The sequence below is a fragment of the Callithrix jacchus genome, chromosome 2 (assembly GCF_049354715.1).
Source record: "Callithrix jacchus isolate 240 chromosome 2, calJac240_pri, whole genome shotgun sequence".
In the NCBI taxonomy this organism is placed as follows: domain Eukaryota; kingdom Metazoa; phylum Chordata; class Mammalia; order Primates; family Cebidae; genus Callithrix; species Callithrix jacchus.
This window is the reverse complement of record NC_133503.1, coordinates 75,226,046-75,239,881: the sequence shown is the minus strand read 5'-3', so window position 1 is coordinate 75,239,881 and position 13,836 is coordinate 75,226,046. Positions and strand designations below refer to the sequence as shown.

General features: G+C 39.9%; 1 pseudogene; it reads right to left on the bottom strand.

Annotated features, from left to right (window-relative positions):
- Positions 1 to 4,846: 4,846 nt before the first annotated feature.
- Positions 4,847 to 5,433, bottom strand: LOC100413031 (actin-related protein 2/3 complex subunit 3 pseudogene; annotated as a pseudogene).
- Between the last annotated feature and the right edge of the window lie 8,403 nt (positions 5,434 to 13,836).

Genomic DNA, 13,836 nt, shown 5'->3' with positions numbered 1-13,836 from the left:
GGACTAGAACTCCCAGGCTCGAGTTCCTCTTGCCTCAACTTCCTGGGTAGCTGGGATTATAGGGGCATGCCACTGCAATTGGCAGGGGTTTATTTTTTATTTTTGTTTATTTTGTGACAGGGTCTCACTCTGTTGACCAGGCTGGAATACAGTGGTGTGATCTCAGCTTACTGCAACCCCCTCCTCCCAGGCTCAAGCAATCCTTCTTCCTCAGCCTCCTGAGTAGCTGGAACTACAGGTGTGTGCACCACCACACCTGGCTAATTTTTTAAATTTTTTATAGAGATGGAGTTTTCCTACGTTTCCCAGGCTGGTCTTGAACTCCTGAGCTCAAGTAATCTATTGGCCTCAGCCTCCTAAAGTACTGGGATTACAGATGTAAGCCATTATGCCTGGCCTAGAGTTTTCAAAAATGATGAATGGGAATTGAATTTTATCAAGTGGTTCTGCATCTACTCAGTATCTACTGAGGTGATCACAATTTTTTTCTTTAATATGTTAATAAAATGAATTACATTAATAGATTTTCTAAAGTTGATCTACACTTGTATTACTGGGATATTCTCTTCTTGATCACAAGGTATTCTAAAATCTGATTTACTAGAATTTTATTTAGAATTTTTCTGTCTATTGCTCATAAGCGAGATTGGCCCATAATTTTCATTTCTTTTACTGTTCTCATATGGCATTTGTTTCAGGGTTTACTAGTATCATAAAATGAATTGAGCTTTTCCTTTTCTATTTTCTGAAACATTTTATATAAGATAGAATTGCCTCTTAAACTGCCTGGGCCTAGTGCTTTTGTTTTTGTGTGTAGATTAACTATTGATTTGCTTTCTTTTATAGACTTACTTGGGTTTTCCACTTCTTTTCGAGTTTGTTTTGGCAAACCGTTTTTTCTAGGAAATGGTTCATTTCATTTAAGTCTTTATATAATTGCATAAAGTTGTTCATGGTGATCTGTTGTTTTAAAAAATCTTTGCTTAATCTGTGATAACTGTGTCTTCTTGTTCATTCCTACTATTGTTTATAGTCTTTTTCCTGATCAGTCCTGCTGTGCCTTTGCTATTCTATTAACTTTTGCAAAGAGTCAACTCTCATTTTCTTCAATCCTTTTTATAACTTGTTTTCTACTTTTAAAATGTCACATTTTCCTACTCTATTTTTGGCCTTCTTTCTTTGGTTTTACTCTGCTGTTCTATTTGTAATTTCTTGAATTAAATGCTCAGATCTCTGATATTTAGTCTTCTATTCCTTCCTAACATTAGCATTCTTTTGTAATGTGTACATTTCTATTACTTCATGTGCAGTATAAAATTCTGATATATATCTCTAATATATATCAAATGATGTATGATTTGATATATCTGTGTATATCAATATGTATATATATATATATATATGCATAGGTATAGCTCTGATAATTTAATTGGAAATATTTTCTAATTTCCATTATGATTTCTTCTTTGACTTCTGGATTAACTGGGTTTTTGTCTGTTTGTTTTTGAGACAGAGTCTCGCTCTGTTGCCCAGGCTGGAGTGCAGTGGCGTGATCTCGGCTGACTGCAACCTCCACCTCCCAAGTAGCTGGGACTACAGGTGAGTGCCACTGTGCCCACCTAATTTTTGTATTTTTAGTAGAGACAGGGTTTCACCATGTTGGCCAGGCTGGTCTCAAACTCCTGATCTCAAGTGATCTGGCCACCTTGGCCTTCCAAAGTGCTGGGATTACAGGCGTGAGCCACCGTGCCCAGCTTAATTACGCATATAAGTTTCCGAATGTATGGAGATGCTTTGATCATCCTTTTAGTCATTGATTTCTGTTTTATTGAATTGTGGTCAGATAATATGCTCTATGAATTTGATTCTGTGGTAGTTACTGGAAGTTTTCTGTGGCATTGCACCTAGTAAATGGTTAGTTTTTTGGTATAGTTTCATGTGAGTTGGAAAAAAATTGTATTTTTTTCTAACTTCTATGTGTAGGGTTCTATATACATCTATGGATCAAACTTATTGTGTTTTCCAATCTTCTATATTTTCATCAACTTTTTTTTTAAGTACAATGGTGCAGTCTTGGCTCACTGCAGCCTCTGCCTCCTAGGTTCAAGTGAATATTGTGCCTCAGCCTACTGAGTAGGGGTGCTACTAGTAAGGGCGTGCCACCATGCTCAGCTAATTTTTGTACTTTTAGTAGAGACAGGGTTTTGCCATGTTGGCCAGGCTGGTCTCGAACTCTTGACCTCAAGTGATCCACCTGCCTCAGCTTCCCAAAGTGGTGGGATTACAGGCATGAGCCACTATGTCCAGCCATTTTTATCGTTTCTATTTGTCCAAGACAATTATTGAGAGAGCTATGTTAAAACTTCCTGCTGTGATGATAGATTCGTCAGTTCCTCGTAACACTATCAATTTTGTTTTATATATTTTGAGGCTATGTTTTTAGAGTTTATTTTATCTGCCTGGTGAGTGAACGCTTTTATCATGTAGTAACTCTCTTTATTCCTGCTATTTTCCTTAAAGTCTATTGTCAGGTATTAATATGACTACAACAGTTTGTTTTAAAAAAATTATTACTTGGTGTGTATTTCTAATCCATGTTTAAACAATTTATATATATAATTCACATACCATCAAATCTATCATTTTAAATTATACAATTCAATGGTGGTTATAGTTTATTCACAGAGTTGTGCAATAATCACCACTCTTTTTCCAGAACATTTTCATCTACTGCCAAAGAAATACTATACCTGTTAGCTGTCAATCTCCATTTTCCTCTCCCCCAGCCCCTGGCAGCCATGACTCTTTCTGTCCCTATTGATTTGCTTATTCTGGGCATTTCATATAAATGCACTCATATGACACATGCCCTACTGCTGTGTCTGTTTTCTTTCATATAGCATAAGGTTTTCAAGGTTCATCCAGGTTGTAGCATGAATCAGTATTTCACTTCTTATTATGGCTGAATAACAATCAGAGTTTTTTTCTGATACTTTTTCATACTTTTTCTGGTTTCCCTGAGCTAATGGTTACATTTTTCTCTACATTACTCTTTTCCTCAAGATAAATTTCTTTGAGTGTCTCAGTTTTATTCAGAATCTCAGTTGACAATGTTTTACCTGGCTTGCGTCCCAGGTTTTATCTCTGTTCCCACTTGCATATCAAAACTCAAGCCCCAATTTGCTCATACTTTCTTGTATTTATCTTTCTCTTCATTATTTGTAGTTTTTGTTTCTCTTGGCTGTGCATTTGTAAAGTTATTTGTTTTCTTTTCTCCAGCATTTCTGCGTAGTAGAGGATTTTTTTAAAAACACGGTTCACGATATTGACAGAAACAGAAGTCTTTTAAGAAACATTTTAATGTAAGATATAATACACAAAGTACAAATAACATAAATGCACAGTTCCATGGATAATTGTAATCACTACCAGGCCAAGGAATAGAACATTGCAAACACCCAAGAACCTCTCTTTGTGCCTCTTCTCAGTAGTAATCTCTTCTCTTTTCTCATGATTCTGACTTCTAGGATAAACATTTCCTTGTCTCTCTTCATAGTTTTGTTACTTATATGTGTCTGTGATAAGGGACGATTTAATTTAATTTTGGCTGTTTTTGAGCTATAGCTACCCTTTTATTTGACGTTACATTTGTGAGACTTAGTTGTAATGTTTCTGTAGCTGTTCTTAGCTCATTTTCATTGCTGTATTTCATGATATAAACATATCAGAATTTCTTTCTTTGTTCTGCTACTGAAGGACATTTGCATTGTTTCCAGCCTTTGCTATTACAACAGAGGCTGCGGTGACTTCACATGTATCCTGGTGTATTATATTCCAGCAACATTTATTGAAAAAGTTTATCTTTTCCCCACCAATCTTCAGTGCTACCTCTGCTATATATAACATTTTCATATATGCATACATTTATTTTTGATTCCTGTATTCAGTTTCATTGATCTATTTGTCTAATGTTGCTCAATTACATATTGTCTTAATTACTATAACTTTATATTAAGTCTTATATTTGATAGAGTAAGCCTTCCCAAACTTTTTTTTGAGATGGGGTCTCACTCTGTCACCCAGGCTGGAGTGCAGTGGTACAATTTTGGCTCACTGAAACCTCTGCCTCCCATGTTCAAGTGATCCTCCCATCTCAGTCTTTCTAGTAGCTGGGACTACTGGTGCACACAACCACACTTGGCTAATTTTTGTATTTTTGGTAGAGACATGATTTTGCCGTGTAGCCCAGGCTGGTCTTCAACTCCTGAGCTCAAGTGATCCACTTGCCTTGGCCTCCTGGAGTGCTGGGATTACAGGTGTGAGCCACTGTGCCCAACCCCTCCCAGACATTTTTCTTCAATAATTTCTTAGCTATTTTTGACCTTTTACACTTTCCTATATATTTTAGAATTAGTTCACCAAAATCCCTTCTTAAAATTATAGTTGGGATTGCAGTTATTCTCTAAATCAGTTTGGGATAAATTAACACTGTTATGTTATTACATTTTCCAATCCATCAACATGATATATCTTTCAATTTAATGTTTTTAACATCTCTCAAAATTCTGGAATTCCCTTTAGAGAGATCTTGTATATCTTTATTGATTTTATTTCCAGGTACTTAAAAATGTTATTATAAATGGTTTTTTTAAAATTCATTTTTTGTTAGAAATTTCTTTATTATTACTTATTCTTCTTAAGCACCACTTAATACTGCAGACACTTTCAAATCACCCTTGATAACCCACTTTCTTTTCTTCCACCCGAATTCTTGATCAAGAGTTTTTCAAGTAAAGACATGCTCTCCTCTCTTCTGTATAAAATTTTATGAAATAAAGGCAAAAGATTATGTACATCTTTCTGGAAAATGCTGCCCAGGGCTCTGGAGATGGTGGCTGCCCAAGCTCCCTTCACTGTCCAGGTCCTGAAAGACTTGCTTTGTGAAGAGACAGTTCATGAAAAACAGTCTTTCATTCGGAGGGTTGAAAACTTTCTCGCAAAGTCTCAGCCTGGTCTCTTGCCTTGGTTGTTGTAAATAGGCTCTCATCACTTCATCTTCCTGTTTGTTTGCAGGTTTGGCATAAATCACATTAAGTGGAAAACCAGGCTCTCCAGGAATGGGAAAGTTAGTAATTCCCAGTGTCTAAATTTCTTTCTCCCCTTGGTTTTTGGAATTGTACTTTTGAAGTTTCTTCAGACACTCAGAAATGTAGAGAGTTATATATATCAAGGTCCTATCAGCCTCATTCTTAATTTTATAGTTCTTGAAGAAGACGTTGGCCTTGAAGTAATCGATGTCTTCACAGCAACAAAGGCATCTTCTGTCTGTCTGGGGGCAGGTCCTTTGAACTGACTTCTGATAGGTAACAGTGCTGTGTTTCCAGTGAGTTTGGTGTCAGGATCCAAACTCATTTCAGAGTGGTAAGCCAGCATCTTGTGGTAAGCCCAGGTTTGAACCTGGAGGAGCAGGATCAAGTTAGAGTGGAGAGCTGTGGTTTGGCAGCCCAGGCAGGGTAGGCCAAAAAATTCATTTTCACTGTTGCTGTTATAGAAAAATAGAATTATTTTTATTGTGTTAATTTTTCATCATCAACTTTGCTAAACTCTCTTGCTAATTTTAATAATGTAACTTGTATGTTCATTTTAATTTTCTTTTTGTGGAGACAGGGTTTTGCTCTGTCGCCCAGGTGTGCAGTGGCACAATTATAGCTCACTGCAGCCTCACAAGGCTCAAGCGAGTTTTTCAAGTAGCTGAGACTACAGGCATGTGCCACCACACCCAGCTAATTTTAAATTTTTTTGTAAGGCTGAGTCTGGCTTTGTTGCCTAGGCTGGTATGGAGCTTCTGGCCTCAAGCAATTCTCGTCTCAGCCTGCCAAAGTGTTGGGACTACAGGTATGAGTCACCTCACCAGGCTCCCTCATTTGAATTTTTCAGCATACACAATTATATAGTCTTGTTTCTTTCCAATTCTTACACCTTTTGTTTCTATTTCTTATTTTATTGATCTGGCTAGGACTACAGCAGGCAGTGCTAAGTCAAAGAGGCCATAGTGGATCCTTGCCTTATTCTCTGTCAAAAAGGGGGCACTCTCAATGTCTTACTTTAATATTTTTACTTCAGTGAAGCATGTTTGTTATAGACCTTCATCTCTAATAATTAAGACAATTTCTGTTTCTACTTTGCTTAGAGGAAATCATGAATATGAATGAATTTAGGATTTTTTCAATGCTTTTTCGACATCTCTTGAGGTGCTCATACACTTTTCCTTTAAGCTGATAATGTGATAAATTACATCAATTATTTTTTTTCTAATGTTAAATCAATGTTGCATTTCTGGTATTCATCCAACTTACACATAATGCACTATCCTTTTTTATAAATTGCTGATATTTTGTTTAGCATCTTGGTATTTACATTATGAGTAAAATAGGCTTGTAATGATCACTTTCTGGGGTTGTTCTTTTGGGTTTTAGTATCAAAGTTATTCTAGCATTGCAACCTGAGTTGGGGTTTTTTTTTCATCCCTTTCTATTCTCTGGAAGAGTTTCTATAATATTGGTGTTACATCTTCATTAAATGTTTGATAATATTCTCTGGTGACACCATCTGGGCTTGGAGGTTTTTTATTTTTTCTTTTGAAATAATTACAGATTCACATGCAGTTATAAGAAATACTATAGCATGACTAAAACACCAAAAGCATTGGCAACAAAGCCAAGATAGACAAATGGGATCCAATCAAACTCCAGAGCTTCTGCACCGCAAAAGAAACAGTAATTAGAGTGAACCGGCAACCAACAGAATGGGAAAAAATGTTTGCAATCTACCCATCTGACAAAGGACTAATATTCAGACTCTACAAAGAATGAAAACAGATATAAAAGAAAAAAACAAACAAACCCATTCAAAAGTGGGTGAAGAATATGAACAGACACTTCTCAAAAGAAGGCATCTATGAGGCCAACAAACATGTGAAAAAATGCTCATCATCACTGGTCATTAGAGAAATGGAAATTAAAACCACATTAAGGTACCATCTCATGACAGGTAGAGTGGCGACCATTAAGAAATATGGAGACAACAGATGCTGGAGAGGATGTGGAGAAATAGGAACACTTTTACACTGTTGGTGGGAGTGTAAATTAGTTCAACCATTGTGGAAGACAGTGTGGCGATTCCTCAAGGATCTAGAAATAGAAATTCCACTTGACCCAGCAATCCCATTACTAGGTATATATCCAAAGGATTGTAAATCATTCTACTATAAAGACACATGCACATATATGTTCATTACAGCACTGTGTACAACAGCAAAGACTTGGAACCAACCCAAAGGCCCATCAATGATAGACTGGACAAAGAAAATATGGCACATATACACCATGGAATACTATGCAGTCATAAAAAATGATGAGTTCTTGTCCTTTGTAGGGACTTAGATGAATCTGGAAACCATAATTCTCAGAAAATTGACACAAGAACAGAAAACCAAACACTGTTCTCACTCATAGGTGGGTGTTGAACAATGAGAACATGTGGACTCAGGGAGAGGAGCATCACACACTGGGCTCATTTGGGGGGGCTAGGAGAGGGAGAGCAGGGGGTGGGAAGGGTGGGGAGGGATAATGTGGGGAGAAATGCTGCATATAGATGAAGGGGCAATGGAGGCAGCAAACCACTGGGTTATGTATGCATCTATGCAACAACCCTGCATGATCTGCACATGTACCCCAGAACCTAAAGTACAAAAAAAAAAAAAAAAAAGACTGTAGCAAGATTCTGTGTACTTATGCTCAGTTTCCTTCAACAGTAACATCTTGCAAAACCATAATACAAGATTACAGCCAGGATACTGACACTGACACAGTCAAGATGTAGGGCATTTCTCTTGTCACAGGATCTCACATGTTGTCCTTTTATAGCCACACCCAGGTCCCACCGCATCCCTCTTCTACATCCCTGACAATCATTAATCTGTTCTTTGTTTCTTTTGCCATTTTGGGAATGGTATATACATATATACAGTATACAACCTTAGAATGGAATCACATACAGTATGTAACATTTTGGTATTGGCTTTTTCACTCAATGTAATTCTCTGGAGAGTCACTCAAGGTCAATGTGTGTATCACTAGGTCATTCCTCTTTATTGCTTAGTAGTATTCCATGGTATGAATATATTACAGTTTGTTTGACTTTTTGCCCATTGAAGATCATCTGGATTGTTTCCCATTTTAGTCTGATATGAGTAAAGCTGCAATGAACATTTGTATAGAGGCTTTTGTGTGAAGGTAAGTATTTCTGTGGGATAAATGCCCAAGAGTGCAATTATTGGGTCAATCGATAGTTAAATGCTGTTTTTTTTTTAAATTGTACTTTAGGTTCTGGGGTACATGTGCAGATCATGCAGCATTGTTGCATAGGTATGTACAAGGCAAGGTGGTTTGCTGCCTCCATCCCCCCGTCACCTATATCTGGCATTTCTCCCCGTGTTATCCCTCCCCAACCTCCCCAGCACCCCCTCTCCCTCCGGTAGTCTCCCATACCCAACAGATCCACTGCTCAAGTAAATAAGAGAGGACACAAATAGACGGAAAAACATTCCATGCTCATGGTTAGGAAGAATTAATACCGTGAAAATGGCTATACTGCCCAAAGTAATTTACAGACTCAATGCTATCCCCATCAAGCTACCAATGATCTTTTTCACAGAACTGGAAAAAACCACCTTAAACTTCATATGTAACCAAAAGAGAGCCCAAATAGCCAAGTCAATTCTAAGCAAAAAGAACAAAGCTGGAGGCATCATGTTACCTGCCTTCAAACTATACTACAAGGCTACAGTAATCAAAACAGCATGGTACTGGTACCAAAACAGAGATAAAGACCAACAAAACAGAACAGAGGCCTCAGAAGCAACACCACACACCTACAACCATCTGATCTTTGACAAACCTGACAAGCAATGGAGAAAGGATTCCCTCTTTAATAAATGGTGTTGGGAAAACTGGTTAGCAATGTGCAGAAAGCAGAAACTGAACCCCTTCCTGACACCTTACACTAAAATTAAATGCTGATTTAAAAAAAAATTGCCAAACTTTTTCAGAGGGTCTGTACAATTTTTTATATTCCTATCTGACATGCACAAGTGATTTAGTTTTTCTGCAGCCTCAGCAGTGATTTTTATTGTCACTATTTATTTTATCAGAGTAGTGTTTTAGAAGTTTTAAAAGAAGTTGTGATAAGTGCATAGTGATATGTCATTGTGCTTTGAATGTGCATTTCCCTGATGGCTGATGGCTGATAATGTTAAATGTCTTTTCATGTGCTTATTTAACATCTGTATATTCTCTTTGGTGAAATATCTGCTTAAGAATTCTTTTTTTTCCCCTATTGTCTTGTTTTGTCTTTTTTTTTTTTTAGACTAGGTCTCATGCTGTTGCCAGGCTGGAGTGCAGTGGTGCAATCTTAGCTCATTGCAACCTCCAGCTCCAAGGTTCAAGCGATTCTCCTGCCTCAGCCTCCCAAGTAGCTGGGATTACAGGTGCATGACACCATGCCTTGCTAATTTTTGTATTTTTAGTAGAGATGGAGTTTCATCATGTTGGCCAGGCTGGTCTCTTACTCCTGACTTTAAGTGATCTGCCCACCTCCACCTCCAAAAAGTGCTGGGATTACAGGTGTGAACCACTGCACCTGCCCCCCCTCCTTTTTTGCCTGTCTTCTAATTGGATTGTTTGTTATTTGACTGTAAGTTTTGTGATTTCTTTGTGTATTCTAGATACTAGGCCTTTGTTGGATATGTGGTTTGCAGCTATTTCCTCCTAGAATGTTTATGTCTTTTCATTGTTTTAATAGGATCTTTTACAGAGCAAAAATTTTAAATTTTGATGAGGTCCAGTTTATCAAATTTTCCTTTTATGGATTATGCTTTTGGTGCCAAGTCTAAGAACTCTTTGCCCACCCCTAACCCTTGCCCCCATTTCCCTGTGAGGCCACTGGAAGGAAAGCGCAAATGTGTCTGCAGAGGCCGGTGCTCTTGGGAGAGAAGCAGCTGCCTGCCCTGCCTCTGTCTCTGGGTGCCTACTTCTCCATTCTCTCCTCAGCTCCCGCATGGTGTTCTTTAACATTTTTTCTGCAGTGTTTTTGGTGGTGAAATTGTTCTCAATGATTTCATCTTCCCTCTCAAGACGAAGGGACACCTGACCATTGTTTCTGAGGTAGAAGCTGATGAGGCACTTACACACTTGGTGGTAGCCCAAGGGGACTTCTTGCCTGGTGTGGGAATGATTCTGTCTTCTTTGGTAGCTCATCTGTTTTGTTTTCCTCCCCTTTGCTGCACAGGAAGAAGTAGGTAGTATCTACAGGCTCTGTAATCATGTCTCACTCTTGGGAGATAGCGGTCTCCCCTCAGGGTGCTCCTATTCACCAAAGACATGAGTCCTTCTTGTTCCTGACCCCTGCAAAGGGGGCAAGGGCCAATGGGGATCCAGGCTGTGTTGCCCCTGTGCTGCTCACAAGTGAGTGCCAGTGTCAGTGTCAGATTTCTCTTAATCACAGAAGTACACACAGTTCATTGTAGGAGTTCTAGACAATATAAATAAACAAGATCCACTTATAATCCCAGAATGTGGTGTTTAACATTTTGGCCTATTCCCACCTTTTCCAGTTTTTTTTTATTTTTTATTTTTTAGACAGGGTCTCACTCTGTCATCCAGACTGGAGAGCAGTGGCATGATCTCAGTTTGCTGCAACCTCCACCTCCCACACTCAAGTGATCCTCCTACCTCAGCTGGGACTACAGGTGCATGTCACCACACCCAGCTAATTTTTGTATTTTTTGTGGGGCAGGGTTTTGCCATGTTGCCTAGTCTGGTGTTGAATTCCTGGGCTCAAGTGATCCATCCATCTTGGTGTCCCAAAGTGCTAAGATTATAGGCATGAGCCACCACGTCATCCTCCTTCCTCCACTCCAGTCAGTATTTTATAAAATGAGAATATACAGCAGCATTTTCATGTATCTTGAAGCAATATGAGTGAGCTTACCTAGGAGGTGCTGATTCAGATTGTCCTGCATGTTCCAGAAAGCCTGGTCCATGGGAGCACAGGAGCTGGCTCCTTTTAGGGTTCCCCCAGGGTCTGTAAGTCACATTCTCTATCTTGTGCCCCAGGGATGCTGAAAGTCTCTCTGTTGTTGCTCTGCCTGGGGGCGCATTCTCCTCAGTGCATACGGGGTGGGTCCTGGGGGCTGTCACTTCCTCTCCTTTCTTTTCCGACCACCCAGTTCCACTGATCACTGCTGACCAATATCTCCTGCCTGGTAACTGGATTTCACTTTGGCAGGAGACTCTGGTTCAAGGGGAGGAACCCTGAACATGGGGATAATGGCCAGTGGCCTGGATAAGTGAGAGTTAAAGAAACATAAACTAATTTTCTTTGGATGGAAGTTTATACATAAAGATGATGTGCTGTTTATTGCATAAATACATTTGATTGTAAAACAATATTAATTTTCGATCTGGGCATATCCAGTCTTAGCTAACTGAGAATTGTGGCTCTGGAACCATCTGCTGCCTACTCTCCAGACTGCCACACCGGCCTGGGAAGCTGGCTCTCTTGGGACGGAGGTTAGAGCAAAACCCCTGCTAGAGGTAGCCTGTGCTTCCTGGGGTCTGTAGGGAAGTGAGGCTGGAGCAGCTGCAGTTCAGACATTTTGTGGTGGTGGGTATCGCAGGCAGCAGGATCAGCAGTTGGAGTTTGCATTCTGACCACAGACATAAATTTGAATTCGGGCTCTGCTGCTCTGAGCCTCAGCTTCCTCTTCTGTAAAGTGGGGATAACAATAACACATACCTTGTTGGGTCATTGTAAGGTTTGAAAACAGGTGCTTATTAAGTGCTTATCACAGGGGTAGGCATATGTAGTAGGTTACTCCTCCAGAAAAGATGGGAGCAGTACCTTGTTTATGTCACTGTGATAGTTAATTTTATGTGTCAGTTTGGCCAGGCCACTGCTAAAGACTGAATGTTTGTGTCCCCCACAAATTCATATCTTGAAACCCAGCCTCCAGTATGATGGTACCTGGAGGTGGAGCCTTTGGGAGGTGATTAGGAGATGAGAGTGGTGCCCTCGTGAGTGGGATTAGAGCCCTTAGGAAAGAGGCTCCTGGAAGCTCCCTTGCACTTTCTACCAGGTGAGGACACAGGGAGGAGATGGCTACCTAGGAACCAGGAAGCACCAGATACCAAGTCTGCTGTTGCCTTCATCTCGGGCTTCCCAAACCCCAGAATGGTGAGAAATAAATTACTTATAAGCTACAAAGTCTATGGTATTCTGTTACAGCAGCCTGAACAGACTAAGACAGCCATGGTCTCTGATGTCTAGTCAAACACTACTCTAGGTGATTTTGTGAAGGTATTTAAAAAATGAGATTAACATTCATTTCTTTACTTTTATTTTTTTGAGACAGTGTCTCACTCTCTTACCCAGGCTGGAATGCAATGGTGAGATCATGACTCACTGCAGCCTCAAACCACTGGGCTCAAGGGATCCTCTCACCTCAGCCTCCCCAGTAGCTGGCACCGCAGGTGCACACCACCATGTCTGGCTAATTTATTACCGTTTTTTTTTTTTTTTTTTTTTGTAGAGATGCAGTCTCTGTATGTTGCTCAGGCTGGTCTCAAACTCCTGGGCTCCAGGGATCCTCCTACCTTGGCCTCTCAAAGTGCTGGGATTACAGTCATGAGCCATCACGCCCAGCTCAGATTACCGCCTAAATCAGTAGACTTTGAGGAAAGCAGATAACCTTCTATGATGTAGGTGGGTCCCATTCAATCAGTTGAAGGCCTTACTCGAAAAAGACTGGCCTCCTCCTAAGGAGGGGGTTCTGACAGCAGACGGCCTTTGCACTCAAACCGAACTCTTCGCTGTGTCTCCAGCTGCTGCCTACCTAGCTGATTTTAGCCTTGCCAGCCTCCATAGTCACATGAGCCAATTCCTTAAAATAGATGTCTCTCTTGTCTCTTTCTCCATATATACACACACACCCTAGGGGTCCTGCCTAATACTCATGGCATAGCCGTCTTTAAGCTTGCTGAGGGCAAGTGCTGTGTTTCCTTTGTTCAGCCCTCTGTCGCCACACCTGGCACAATGCTGGCTCCCCATTAGTAGCCTGGTGATTACTGGGCTCTTCCCACTTTCTATTTTCCAGTTAGAAAGTCTGCCCAGTGAGAGCCAAGAGTGACTGGGGTAATGGATTAATCTCTGGGGCTGTAGTGAATTTTTAGTGTCTGCCAGGGCAGATGGTGAGTGGTTTCGAACTGGATGTGGTTGTGCATTTTGGGATCTGAGACTTCCACATGGGGAAGAGAGACTGCTAGGTCCAGGTGCCTGCCTTTGTCCAGCCACTCTTTGGACTGGGCCAGAGCACAGCTATCCCAGGAACCTGCAATGGCGATGGAAAGGTGGGAGGGGGGCGCTGGGTGTTTTTTGCCATAATCAGTTCTCACTTTAACAATTGTAAACAGACTGGCACCAGAAAAAGGTAACTTTTCTCAAGTTTTATTGTAAAATCCTCAGAAAAAAGAGCATTTACAATGACAATACTTTATGATAATTTGTGAGTCATCGTTATACCACGTGGTTCTGCAAATACACCATGTGTTCGATACTGTGTCATAGGTCAAAGTAAAGACAAGCTTATTTCAAATGCCACATACATTACCGTGTTGGTACAAATCGCTACTAAAGTTGATGTATTAAAAATAATTTATATATATTTTATAAATAAGGAAAAATTCACATGTATAATAATTACAGGAGGCCTTTTGAGAA